The 13,064-nt window shown below is 33.6% G+C and overlaps 1 long non-coding RNA gene and 1 pseudogene across 1 annotated transcript; one reads left to right on the top strand and one right to left on the bottom strand.

Moving 5' to 3' along the window:
* Positions 1 to 6,555: 6,555 nt before the first annotated feature.
* LOC114282384 (uncharacterized) lies at positions 6,556 to 8,599 on the top strand. The gene is made up of 3 exons (XR_003636229.2): positions 6,556 to 6,956; positions 7,981 to 8,129; positions 8,213 to 8,599. It is a non-coding gene; the product is annotated as an uncharacterized LOC114282384 (long non-coding RNA).
* A 2,505-nt stretch (positions 8,600 to 11,104) lies between these two features.
* LOC114282653 (protein FAR1-RELATED SEQUENCE 5 pseudogene) lies at positions 11,105 to 12,253 on the bottom strand (annotated as a pseudogene).
* Between the last annotated feature and the right edge of the window lie 811 nt (positions 12,254 to 13,064).

Genomic DNA, 13,064 nt, shown 5'->3' with positions numbered 1-13,064 from the left:
TTATCTAAAACTCCTTTTCATTCAATTGAAAGAAGTATGGAACTACTTGAATTAATTCATAGTGACATTTGTAATTTTAAATCAATTCAAACTAGAGGTGGGAAAAAATATTTTATCACTTTTATAGATGACTATACTAGATATAGTTATGTTTATTTAATTCGAACCAATGATGAAGCTTTGGAAACTTTCATTCAATATAAGAATGAAATTGAAAATCAACTTGGTAAGAAAATCAAGAAAATAAGAAGTGATAGAGGTGGTGAATATGAATCACCTTTTGGTGAGTTTTGTAAAGAACATAGAATAATTCATCAAACTACCGCTCCTTACTCACCTCAGCAAAATGGAATTGCTGAAAGGAAAAATAGGACTTTATAAGAAATGATGAATGCCATGTTAATAAGTTCTGGATTACTTCAGAACTTGTGGGGGAAAGCAATACTTTCTGCTAATTATATTTTAAATAAAGTACTCCGAAAGAAAGTGAATCAAACACTTTATGAAATATGGCACGGTAGAGTACCATCCTACAAATACTTAAAAATGTGGGGGTGCTTAGTCCTAAAAAGACTAAGATAGGTCCTAAGACCATTGATTGCATTTTCATTGGTTATACCAAGAATAGTAGTGCATATCAGTTTTTGATTCATAAATCAGAACATTCCGAAATGCATGTAAATACTATTATTGAATCTCAGAATGCATCTTTCTTTGAACATGTATTTCCAAATAAGACTGGACAAGAGACTAGTAACAATAAAAGATCTCATGATGCTATTACTAGTCAAGATTAAGAATATGATCAAGAACAAAAGTTAGATCAAAATGAGGAAGAGGAACTTAGGCGTAGTAAACGTGCTAGTATCTCAAAATCTTTTGGTCCAGATTTTCTAACATATTTGTTAGAAAATGAACCTTTAACTTTTAAAGAGGCTATGTCCAGTCCTGAGGCTCCTTTATGAAAAGAAGCTGTCAACAGTGAAGTTGAATCCATCATGCAAAATCACACTTGGGAATTGGTAGATTTGCCACCAGGTTGTAAACCTCTTGGGTACAAGTGGATTTTCAAAAGAAAATTAAAAGCGGATGGATCATTTGAAAAATACAAGGCAAGACTTGTGGTCAAAGGTTTTAGACAAAAAGAAGGTCTTGATTACTTTGACACATACTCACCGGTTACTAGAACAACAACCATTAGAATGTTAATTGCCATTGCATCTTTATACAATTTAGAAATTCATCAAATGGATGTAAAAACCGCTTTCTTAAATAGTGAGTTAAATGAAGAAATTTACATGGAACAACCAGAAGGTTTTTCTGTTCCAGGAAAAGAAAAGAAAGTGTGTAAATTGGTTAAATCATTATCTGGTTTAAAACAAGCGCCAAAGCAATGGCATGAGAAATTTGACAAGGCAATGATGTCAAATGGATTTAAAATTAATGAGTGTGACAAATGTGTTTATATTAAAAACACAGACAAAGGTTATGTCATTGTATGTCTTTATGTAGATGATATGCTCATCATATGTAGTAATACTGATATGATTAAAACTACTAAGAAAATGTTGAATAAACATTTTGACATAAAGGACATGGGCATTGCTGATGTAATTCTTGGTATGAAAATTACCAAAATATCAGAAGGATATGCTTTGTCATAATCTCATTATATTGAGAAAATACTTGACAAATTTAGCAAAAATGATGATCATCTTGCTAGAACACCTGTAGATGTTAATTTGTATCTTTCTAAGAATGTACAAGAAAGTATTTCTCAATTAGAGTATGCCCAAATTATTGGAAACTTAATGTACTTGATGAACTGCACTCGCCTGAATATAGCTTATGCAGTAAGTAAATTAAGTAGATATACGAGTAATCCGGGAGTAGAACACTGGAAAGCAATTATAAGGGTTCTAAGGTATCTCTGATTTACTCGTAATATTAGGCTAAATTATACTAGATATCTAGCAGTACTTGAAGGATACTGTGATGCAAAATTGGATATCGGATATTAGAGACTCAAAGTCCACCAGCGGGTATGTCTTTACTCTTGGTGGGGCGGCTGTATCTTGGAAATCTTCCAAACAGACTTGTATTGCTAGGTCTACTATGAAATCAGAATTCATAACTTTAGACAAAGCTGGGGAAGAGGCAGAATGGCTTCGCCACTTCTTTGAAGATATTCCAATATGGCCAAAATCGGTGCCTGCTATATGCATACATTGCGATAGTCAATCTGCAATAGGTAGAGCACAGAGTCATATGTATAACGGTAAGTCTCGACATATTCGTCGTCGACATAATACCATAAGACAACTACTCTCTAATGGAATTATTTCCATTAATTATGTGAAGTCTAAAGACAACATAGCGGATCCACTAACCAAAGGGTTAGCAAGAGAGCTAGTTGAGAATTCATCGAGGGGAATGAGACTAAAGCCTATTAAATAAGAGTTACCACAACGGCAACCCAACCTAGTTGACTGGAGATCCTAAGATCTAGGTTCAAAGGGACAACCGAGTTGTGATTGACTCAGAAGGATCACTGGGGAGTCCAACTCCTACCCATTTCTATGATGAAATAGTGATGTTTGCAGCGGTTTAGGTTAAGTAATACTTTTAATGATTCTTATATCTAGGTAAACCTAGTGGAGTATGGCAGGATAATCTTCATAAGAATCACCTATGTGAGTGTGAACTGGGCCGGTTCTATGAGATTTGTGAAGGGCTACAATTCTCTAGAGCACTCATGAAAGACTAGGTTGTTCAGGGCCAAAATGAACACAATAGTGAGAACTAAATTGTGCCTGGGGATATACTGTGTGAGTTCTATTGTCTTGGTTTACACAAACGGCTGAACAGTTCAAGACATCATGTTCATTGGTTAGCTAGTAAATCCGATAGTGTCTCACAAGAGAAGGTTCGAAGCCAAAAACTACCTATCCTTTGCAGAATATTTTAAATTTCTGTACTCTCTGTATTTAGATCATATTGTTGCATTTTCTCTTCGTCAAATTCCATTCATGTGGGGGATTGTTGGAGAAATGGTGTTTTATAAGGCTTATTTTGGGCCAACTTTGAGCCCAAAATTGAGTGGGCCCCAAACGTCTTTTGGGGTGGGTCCGAAGAGGTGAAGTGTTCCTTGCCGTATGGCAAGTCACACGGTGAAGACGGTTCGTCAAAACCATTTATGAGTGAATGGGAACATGACGTCATTTTCGGGTTCGTGAAATTGAACATTTAAGTTTTAAATGTGGGTTTCCTTGTAAGGCTTGTCTCACATTGAAACTTTAAGAGAGTTTTGTTGAGTTTATAAGCTCTAGCCTACAACACTTAGGTTGGGCCCCAAGGGGCACCCCAAGTTTGTAGAAGGAAGGAGTTATGGACAAAGTGAACCTTAGCCAAAACCACCACACACACGCACGCGCACTGCCGCCGGCCGTGCCGGGCGCGGGTGTGGATCGGGTCGGTTCTTGTATTAATTTTTTGGACAAAATTCATTTGAATTTTTTCAAAAAATATTGCGGGAATTTAATTCAAATTTGAATTCCAATTTTTGTCCAACATTTGAGTCTCCTTCTGTCCGAAATTCCTCTTAGATTCAAATTGGAAAACTGCCCAGCAGGTTCGGTTTTAACTGCCCAACAGTTACAGATCTGCTATTTTCGAACAAATTCAAAACCTGGCAGCATATCTGTTTGAATTTAAATCACACCTGTTCACTACTTGGTTGAACCTGTTCGGGGCAGCTTTTTGTGCCTATAAATACATGACATTTCCAGCAGTCTTGGTACCCGAAATTCAGTCTGCATTCTTTATATTGCTGTCCAACTTTTATTTAGTGCATTTTCCTTCATTCTAGTTTTAGGAAAATAACAAAGAGAGTATAGAACACAGGTTCTAGTTTGCCGAACAAATTTGTTTGAAGTGCTTTTACAAATTTGTGAAGATCATTGTATCCTGGGAGATAGATGCCACTCAACCGTAAGCACCGTAGCAGGGCGAATCTGTCTTAAGGACAGAGTGTCATACACTCGACTTGGTCTTTAATTATTTATTCGGTTCAACAAAATAAATTCTGTAAGTTTTATTTTATTTTGTTTGGATTATTTCAGCTTATTTTATTTACACAGAAGATTGTTCCAACAAAATTTACATTATATGATTTACCTTATATGTTTTATATGGAGATTGATCAATAAATCTCATATTTTAAACTTGTAATCTATATAATCTTATATAATTTTTTTCTTATAATCCATTTAGTTATTTTGGATGTATAATGACTCATTTGTCTTTTACATTAGAGTGTCACATTTAGAAAAAAATATATTAAAGAGTTTTTTAGTGTTATATCAAACCCGTCACGTTAGAGTGTCAAAAGTTTTTAAGTTTTTTAAAATGTCACATAATATCCGTCACGTTAGAGAATCACGTGTCACGTTTAAAAAAAGTACACTAAGGAATTGTTAATTTTTTGGAGTATCACATCATAATTTTTAATTTTTTTGAAGTGTAACATCATACTCGTTATATTGAAGTATCACATGTTATATTTGAAAAAAATATATTAAAGAATCTTTAATTTTTTTTAAAGTGTCACGCCATATCCACTACATTATCACATTTAAAAACATACACTAATTTTTTTTTAATTATCACATCAAACTCGTTATGTCATGAGATCTCAAAATTTGTACACCAAGACTTTATTAGTCGACCATATACCCGTTCGATGGAGCAGGTCTTGTCAATTAAAATAAAATAACATATACAAATGAGCAATCAATCAAACGTGTTATAAATGGGCTAAAATAAATAAATTATATATATATATATATATATAGACAAATATTTTATTAAAAGCAATTAATTCTTTGTGAGTTTAAATTTTGCATTATAAAATTTACCCAAAATGTTTTAAAAATGCACTTTTTACCTTTTTCATCTATTTTGAAAACAATTTTTATTTTAATCCCAATATTAAATAATAAGTTATTATATTATATTTAATCCTCAATAGGATGTACTATATGCAAGTTATGATATTTTCAATCATAGCTAATAGGACCACAATGAATTTTTAATTTTTTTGAAGTGTAACATCATACTTGTTATATTAGAGTATCACATGTTATATTTGAAAAAAATACATTAAATTTTTTTTTTAATTTTTTTTAAAGTGCCGCGCCTTATTCACCACATTATCACATTTAAAAAACATGCATTAATTTTTTTTTTAATTATCATATCGTACCTGTTATGTCATGAGATCTCAAAATTTATACACCAGGTCTTTATTAGTGGACCATACCCCTTCGATGGAGCAGGTCTTGTCAATTAAAATAAAATAAAATAAAAAAATGAGCAATCAATCAAATGTGTTATAAATGGGCTAAAATAAATAAATTATATATATATATATATATAGGCATAGATATTTTATTAAAAGCGATTAATTCTTTGTGAGTTTAAACTTTACATTATAAAATTTACCCTATATGTTTTAAAAATGCACTTTTCAACTTTTTTATTTATTTTGAAGACAATTTTTATTTTAATCCCAATATTAAATAATGAGTCATTCTATTATATTCAATCCTCAACATGATGTACTATGCAAGTTATGATATATTCAATCATAGCTAATAGAACCACAATGAGTTTTTAATTTTTTTAAAGTGTAACATCATACTCGTTATATTGGAGTATTTCATGTTATATTTGAAAAAATACATCAATTTTTTTTTTAAAGTGTCACGCTATATCCACCACATTATCACATTTAAAAAATATACACTAATTTTTTTTTTAATTATCACATCATACTTGTTTCATCATGAAATCTCAAAATTTATACACCAAGACTTTATTAGTCAACCATACCCCTTCGATGGAGCAAGTCTTGTCAATTGAAATAAAATAAAATAGAAAAATGAGCAATCAATCAAACGTGTTATAAATGGGCTAAAATAAATAAATTATATATATAGACATAGATATTTTATTAAAAGCAATTAATTCTTTGTGAGTTTAAATTTTACATTATAAAATTTACCCTATATGTTTTAAAAATGCACTTTTTAACTTTTTCATCTATTTTGAAGACAATTTTATTTTAATCCCAATATTAAATAATAAGTCATTACATTATATTCAATCATCAACAGGATGTACTATATGTAAGTTATGATATTTTCAATCATAGCTAATAGGACCACAATGAATTTTTAATTTCTTTGAAGTGTAACATCATTCTCGTTATATTGGAGTATCACATGTTATATTTGGAAAAAAAAAAAGAAGAATTTTTAATTCTTTTTTAAAGTGTCACGCCATATCCACTGCATTATCACATTTAAAAAACATACACTAATCTTTTTTTAATTATCACATCATACTCGTTACGTCATGAGATCTCAAAATTTATTCACCAAGACTATATTAGTCGACTATACCCCTTCGATGGAGCAGGTCTTGTAATTTAAATAAAATAAAATAATGAGCAATCAAACGTGTTATAAATGGACTAAAATAAATAAATTATATAAATGAAAATGATTTAGAGCTCGAATATTTTGGCTCGAAATGGTTCGAAACTTTGAAGTCACGCTCTACTTCTCAATCTCTGTCTTTCAGATCCAAAGTTTGAGCTCAAACTTTCTCCTTCTCTATCTAAAGCCCTATCGCTCTCATCCCCTCACTCCTCTCCTCTCCACTTGAAACCTTGTCATCGAATCCTCATCCAACTACCTCTCCTACGCGGACATCCGACTCCATTCGACTGCCTCATCCGACTCCACACCGGAAAGTTCTCATACTCTCATCATTCTCCTCCGACTTGGTGGTTAGCGGGATACTCCTCTCGTTCGACTACACCCATCTGACTCCTCTCAGTGCCAGAAACTTGTAATACGTTGGGTTACCGATCAATTGAAAACGAATCTCAGGTAAACTCGACATCGCAAAACTAGGGTTTGAAGATTCAAGAAATTGGGGTTTCATGTTTTTCCCTTTTGCTTGATTCAAGAAATTGGGGTTTTGTGTTTTTCCCTTTTGCCTGACTCATTGATGTATTGTATGCATATATGTTCTGTTGTTCGAATGAAAAATTTGATGATTTTCGCTGCTACTTATTGGTTTGTTGGTGAAATTTTCTGTTGAACATGAATAAAATTTTCAACACTGTTTATTTGATACAATGTCTGGGCAGTGTTGAACATGTAAAAATTTTTCTAGGCAATCCATTTGATACAATGTCTGGGCAGTGTTTGATACAAGTTTTTTACCTGTTGTTGTCTAAGTTCTGGGCAGTCCATTTTATACAATGTCTGAAAGTATAATCAAACATGACAACAGCAAGCTGTAAAGACACTGAATATTATTTCAAGAATATAGAATAATTTTTCCATGTCCTAAAAAAATATAATAGCAAGTTGTAAAGATGAGATATATATGGTTTTTGTTGTCCACTGAAAGTAATTTAGCACTGATTCATTATTCATAGAAGAAGATAAAAATTTCTCATCCTTTTCTTTGGAGAGTTTCGTTGACTATTTAGCACTGATTCATTATTCACATTGATTCATGCTTCACACCTTGTCATCAATCAAGTATATATGAAATTCATGAAAGCAATCCCCTTTTATGCATATGACTTCTTTGGAGAGTTCCGTTGACTAACAGCAAGCAAGCACATCTGAGATTATGGAAGATATGAAAAGTTAACATAGAGATTTAAGAAAAAGGAATTTCAAATACTATTTTGGGGAAAACACAACACCAATTAAGGAGTAGGGTCTATTACACCACACCAGATGTGAGTCTCTGCATCTGTTTATGCAAATTAATAGGCTCATCGAATTAGATGAACAAAATAATAGGTAAACAATGAATTGCTGGATTCGTATGCATAAGTTGCAATCACACCCATATGTTTTGTACATATATATTACATTCTCATTGTTTATGCAGATTAAATGGCTTCTTCTTCTACAAATAATAGCAACATTAGATTAAAACCAAGAATGTGAGACTGTGGGAGAACAACTGCAATATATATTGTATGAACCAATGAGAATGGAAATCAAGGGTGTATATTCTTTGTGTTGCCATTAAAATATGTAAGTATGTGTTATGAAGTAAACTTTTTCGTATTTGGAAAATTATTTGCGTAATCTGACTAATTGATTGTCATGCTTTTTAGACTTTTAAAGAACACTGCAATTACTTCAAGTTCGCAGACGATGATGATGAGGACGTTACCTCCACAATCCATTCCAATACTGGACTTTGTAAAGTTGTAAGGATAGAGGAATTCAATGATGTAAGGACAAGGCTTTCAGAGATGGACACTGAAATTCATGACCATGGTAGAAGGCTTCGAAGGATGGAAAAAAATTTCAAGGCGATGATTTATGTGATTGTATTCTGCGTCATTTTGTACTTTATAATGTAAATTAGTTAAACATTTAGGTTTTGGGGAATTTTATGGATGTAATTATCAATGTACTGGACATGATGTAATTATGGATGTACTAGACATGATGGATAAAGTATATATGTTATCTCTTCGATGTTGTCATGAATTAAATGTCGTGTTCTCATGGATTGTGGATATATGTTGTCATAGGTATATGTTGTCATTGTAAATTCAATTTTTTTATGTTGCTGCTGGACTTGTTTTGGAGCTGTTTTTCAATAGTTTTAGGCTTGTTTTGGTCTTCCAATATATCTGTTCAACATCATTTGAGCCTTCAAAGAGACTATATCTGTTGAACATGAATAAAATTTATCAAGAACAAAAAAAATGCAGCAGCAGCAGCAGCCATTGTGACAACACAAATGCAGCAGCTGCACAAAATTCACTGAAGTTGTGTACTTGAACAAACATATGCACTCTCACCACCTTTTTCGCATATATTTTTTTGAAAAACCTTTTATATGACCACTATACTTGATAATATATTTTTTACTTTCATTTCATTCTATAGTGTAATAAAAAAAATCATCCAATCATGAACATGCAGAAAGAAATAATACATTCTAGAACCCAATTTCTATGCAATTTCACCATTAATAGCTATTAGTATAATAGCCAATTCTCCAGAAAAGCCATTACAAATAAATATAAGAACAAATAAAATTCAAAATTGATAAACACAACCAATAAAAACAGAACTTCTCTATTTTATTGCAAGGGAAAATAAAATGGTTACAATTATTCGTTGCAAAACTCAAAACCCAAATCCAAACTAAACCATAAAGAAATCAAAGAAACTGTCAATAAGAAGAACAAAATTAAAATGATAATGCTGTATGATTTTAACTTTTGAGAAGTAATTTCAATGGCTTGATATCTTAAGATTGAGAGATTTATTGAACTATGATTTCCAACTCCCATTCCCCTTCCTGTCAATCCTCTGCTTTTCATCATCAATGGCAGCATCATTCTCCATCTTGGGCTTCTTGTAGAGCATGAAATTCCTAACTCCAACCGACTCAAAGCTACAAAAAACAAAAACAAATTCAAAATAGGGAATAAATGAATGAATACCTTCAGTTCCAGTAATGGGGCAGTAGAGAAGGAAACTGTTGAGATCGGAGCCGAGGATTGAAAATAGTTACTGCTGCTGCACAAAATTCATCTACAAAATGCAGCAGTAGCAACATTGAGTTCAACCAACACAAATACAGTAGCAGCAGCCACCATCGTGACACACCAACAGCAACAACACAAACGCAGCAACAGCATTGACCTCAACAAAAAAAATGCAGCATTGACACAAACAAAATTCAATTACATTGAATTCAAACCATCCATTGTCACAAACCATCCATTGTTTACAAACCAAAGTCATCAAAGTAGTTCTAATAAACTAAAAAAAAATGTTCCATTTGGATTCGCATCTACATTGAAGTTAACAAATTTTGATGCAATTGTCGAAGTTTGACTACGTATGTTGTTCACCATTCCTGATTCAGTAAGAGATGTGCTTCCAATATTGTCCATTGGGCTAACTAGTGCATATTCAATGTCAAAGTAAAATTCATAAATATTGTCCACAAACATATATATAAATTTAAAAAATGCATAATATTTCATATCATATATTGAATACATGCCGGTACATACATGCTCTGTTGCGTGCCATCTGTGCCAGGAAAATAGTAAGCTTTAGTTAGGGCCACCTTATGATCATAGTAACACGATTTCATTAATCATTTAAAAAATAAAAAATAAAAACATAGATAAAAATTTAAAGTCCTTTATCAAACACATACCGAGTCATACATACTATATTGCATGGTATCTGTAGATGGAAAATGTAACTTGTGAGTTTGACCTTGAGGCACCTTGCGGCCCTATATAGTAAGACACATTGGTCAATATTTTTACTTAGAATTTATTTTTCAACAATTCCTATACGAAAAAAATCATACATATACAAATTTACTTGTTCTTTCGTAGGTTTTTTCTTATTTCCCTTCAACCGATTGACTATTTCATCCACTTTGCTAACCTTCTGTCTGGTACATGGACGGCCTCTTCGTCGAGCAACCAAAGGACTAAGCACCTTGCGAGCCATGATTTCTTTTGTTGTACTACGACCAGACGGACTTTTGGGGGAAGTACTAGAAGGTCGTTCATCACTAGTAGAAGGTAGTACATTACTACTTGAACGTGGCACATTACTCGCACAACCTGATTGATCTTTTCTCACTCTCTCCTTGATTTCTATCAACCCAAAATCAATCAGTGTGTGTTTACCATCATCATTGGAAGCAATTTCTAGGATTTCATCCAACATCTTGTGATATTTATCATGCAATTTTGCATTGAGAATAGCCCCAATTTTAGTGTATGTGGTTGGAATGCATGTGTACCCTCTTTCCAAATCTTTTCTCCATCTCGGCACAATGTACGTATCTGGAATCTTATATATGCACCTCTCAATGAGTACACTAAATGAATGGGCACACATAATGCCCTTAAACTCAAACCACCGACACATACATTGGATTTGACTTTTAGATGAATTAAAGTAAACAACAAATTCCACTTTCTTCATTTTATCACCGACGACAACAGCCTCTTTCACATGATAAGTACAAATTGAGCCATCCTCTTCACGAGATTCACATGAAAGTACAATAGACGGTTCAATTGTACTTGAACTTCTTTAAATTTTGCATTAGTGCAGGCTGCACGAAATTACTTTTCAAACTCATATACCGTTAAGCAATCATACAACTTGTTTCGAGATTTGAAGTCTGGTTTGGTGTCCTTCTACACCTTACTTCTCAAGGAATTTTCATACTGTTCAACAAATTGCTTTAAAGTTGTCTTTGAGTTCATATATCCATCAAAAAATGCATTCATACTCTCACTTTGTTGAGTAGTTGACATGCCAGCCCAAAAAATGTTTTTCACATATGCAGGAATCCACCTATGTCGCTCACTGTATAATACCCCCAACCACTCGTTATCATGAAGTTTGAACTTCGCAATCATCGCTTGCCATTCTTCATCAAATTCATATTTTGTGAAAAAATCATAAACCGCATTTTGCAAAGAAAACTTTATGGCTTCATATTGGGAATATCCTCTCAATTTCTCCGGAATTTTCTTCATTATATGCCATAAGCACCAACGATGTCGAGCTTGTGGGAAGACAAGTTCTATGGCATTTTTCATAGCTCTACAGTAGTCAGTTATTATAGTTATTGGGGGAGTATCTGACATGCAACTTAACCATTCTCTGAATAGCCACACAAATGTCTCAGTGTTCTTATTACATAACAGTCCACAATCAAACAAAATTGATTGACCATGGTGATTAACTCCTACAAATGGAGCAAACGACATATCATATTTGTTTGTCAGATAGGTTGTGTCAAATGAAACAACATCACCAAATGCTTTGTAAGTTGCCCCACTCCTTGCATCCGTCCAAAACAAGCTTCGCATGTGACCATCTTTATCGAAATCAATTGCAATATAGAAGTTGGAATTTTGTTGTTGCATCTTATGAAAATAAAGCCTAACTGATTCGGCATTTCCTACCCTAAGCCTCAATCTTCTTGCATTCTCAATGTGATTTCTTGCATCTCATTCATCAAATGTTAATGCCTTATATCCTCCCGCTTCAACAACTATAGAATGAAAATTCTTAGCTAGCCGGATCCCTGCTTCATCTTTTATTTCGAGTCTTCTCTTGACAAGAGTAAGAATCCTCTTATTCATTGCAAAATGCCGCTGTAGACTCGACTTTCTTCGTGCGCCCCCCTTTCGGAGAGGCGCGAATTTGTCTTACTACAGTTCGGACTCCTGTCACGGTTCTGAATCTAATCTAACAAAGTGCAATGTGAGACTGATAAACACCAAAGAGTCCAAATCTGGCAATTGGTTTTGGAAAATCAATTTTGAATGAAAAGCGCCAAACATAGACTGCTTTGCTAGATTACAGAGTCGCCACCTAAATATTTTATTTTGGAAAATTTAGGAAACCCTGACTCGTGCCAAAGGCCACGTGTCCGTCATCACCAAAGGTGCCTCGACTCGGGAACTTGGGTACGAGAGGGGAAGGTCATGCAATGAGCACCCCGCTCACCCAATCAAAGGATTGGCCTCTACTAAGCATGATATGTTGTTTGATAAACACATGTGTTCTTATTCCGGTTATTAACTATCTTTACTATGTGATGCGCACAACATACAAGTATAGACTCAATCACGAGAATTGGAACAAAACAACTCATGTTTGCTTTCGAAAATGATTTGAAAGTGCTACTCGCAAGTAGGTTAAAGCGCGAATTTGCCACCCTCAAGCGGGTTTGAAAACAAGATTTTGCCACTTCGCAAAGTGGGCTTTAAAATTCGCATTTGATGAATTGTCCCAATTCAGGCAATCAAGCCTTTACCCACAGGCATTCATGCAGTTAAGCACTTAAGCAAATAGCCTCATGGCAAGTATGCTATCATGGCAACACTCACACTCATGCAAGTATGCTAAAGCGTAAAACTTACAGTATACTCCAAGCCAAAGCAGAAAACT

Source organism: Camellia sinensis, chromosome 13 (genome assembly GCF_055761805.1).
Source record: "Camellia sinensis isolate YWXY chromosome 13, ASM5576180v1, whole genome shotgun sequence".
Classification (NCBI taxonomy): Eukaryota; Viridiplantae; Streptophyta; class Magnoliopsida; order Ericales; family Theaceae; genus Camellia; species Camellia sinensis.
This window is presented reverse-complemented; position numbering and strand designations above follow the sequence as displayed.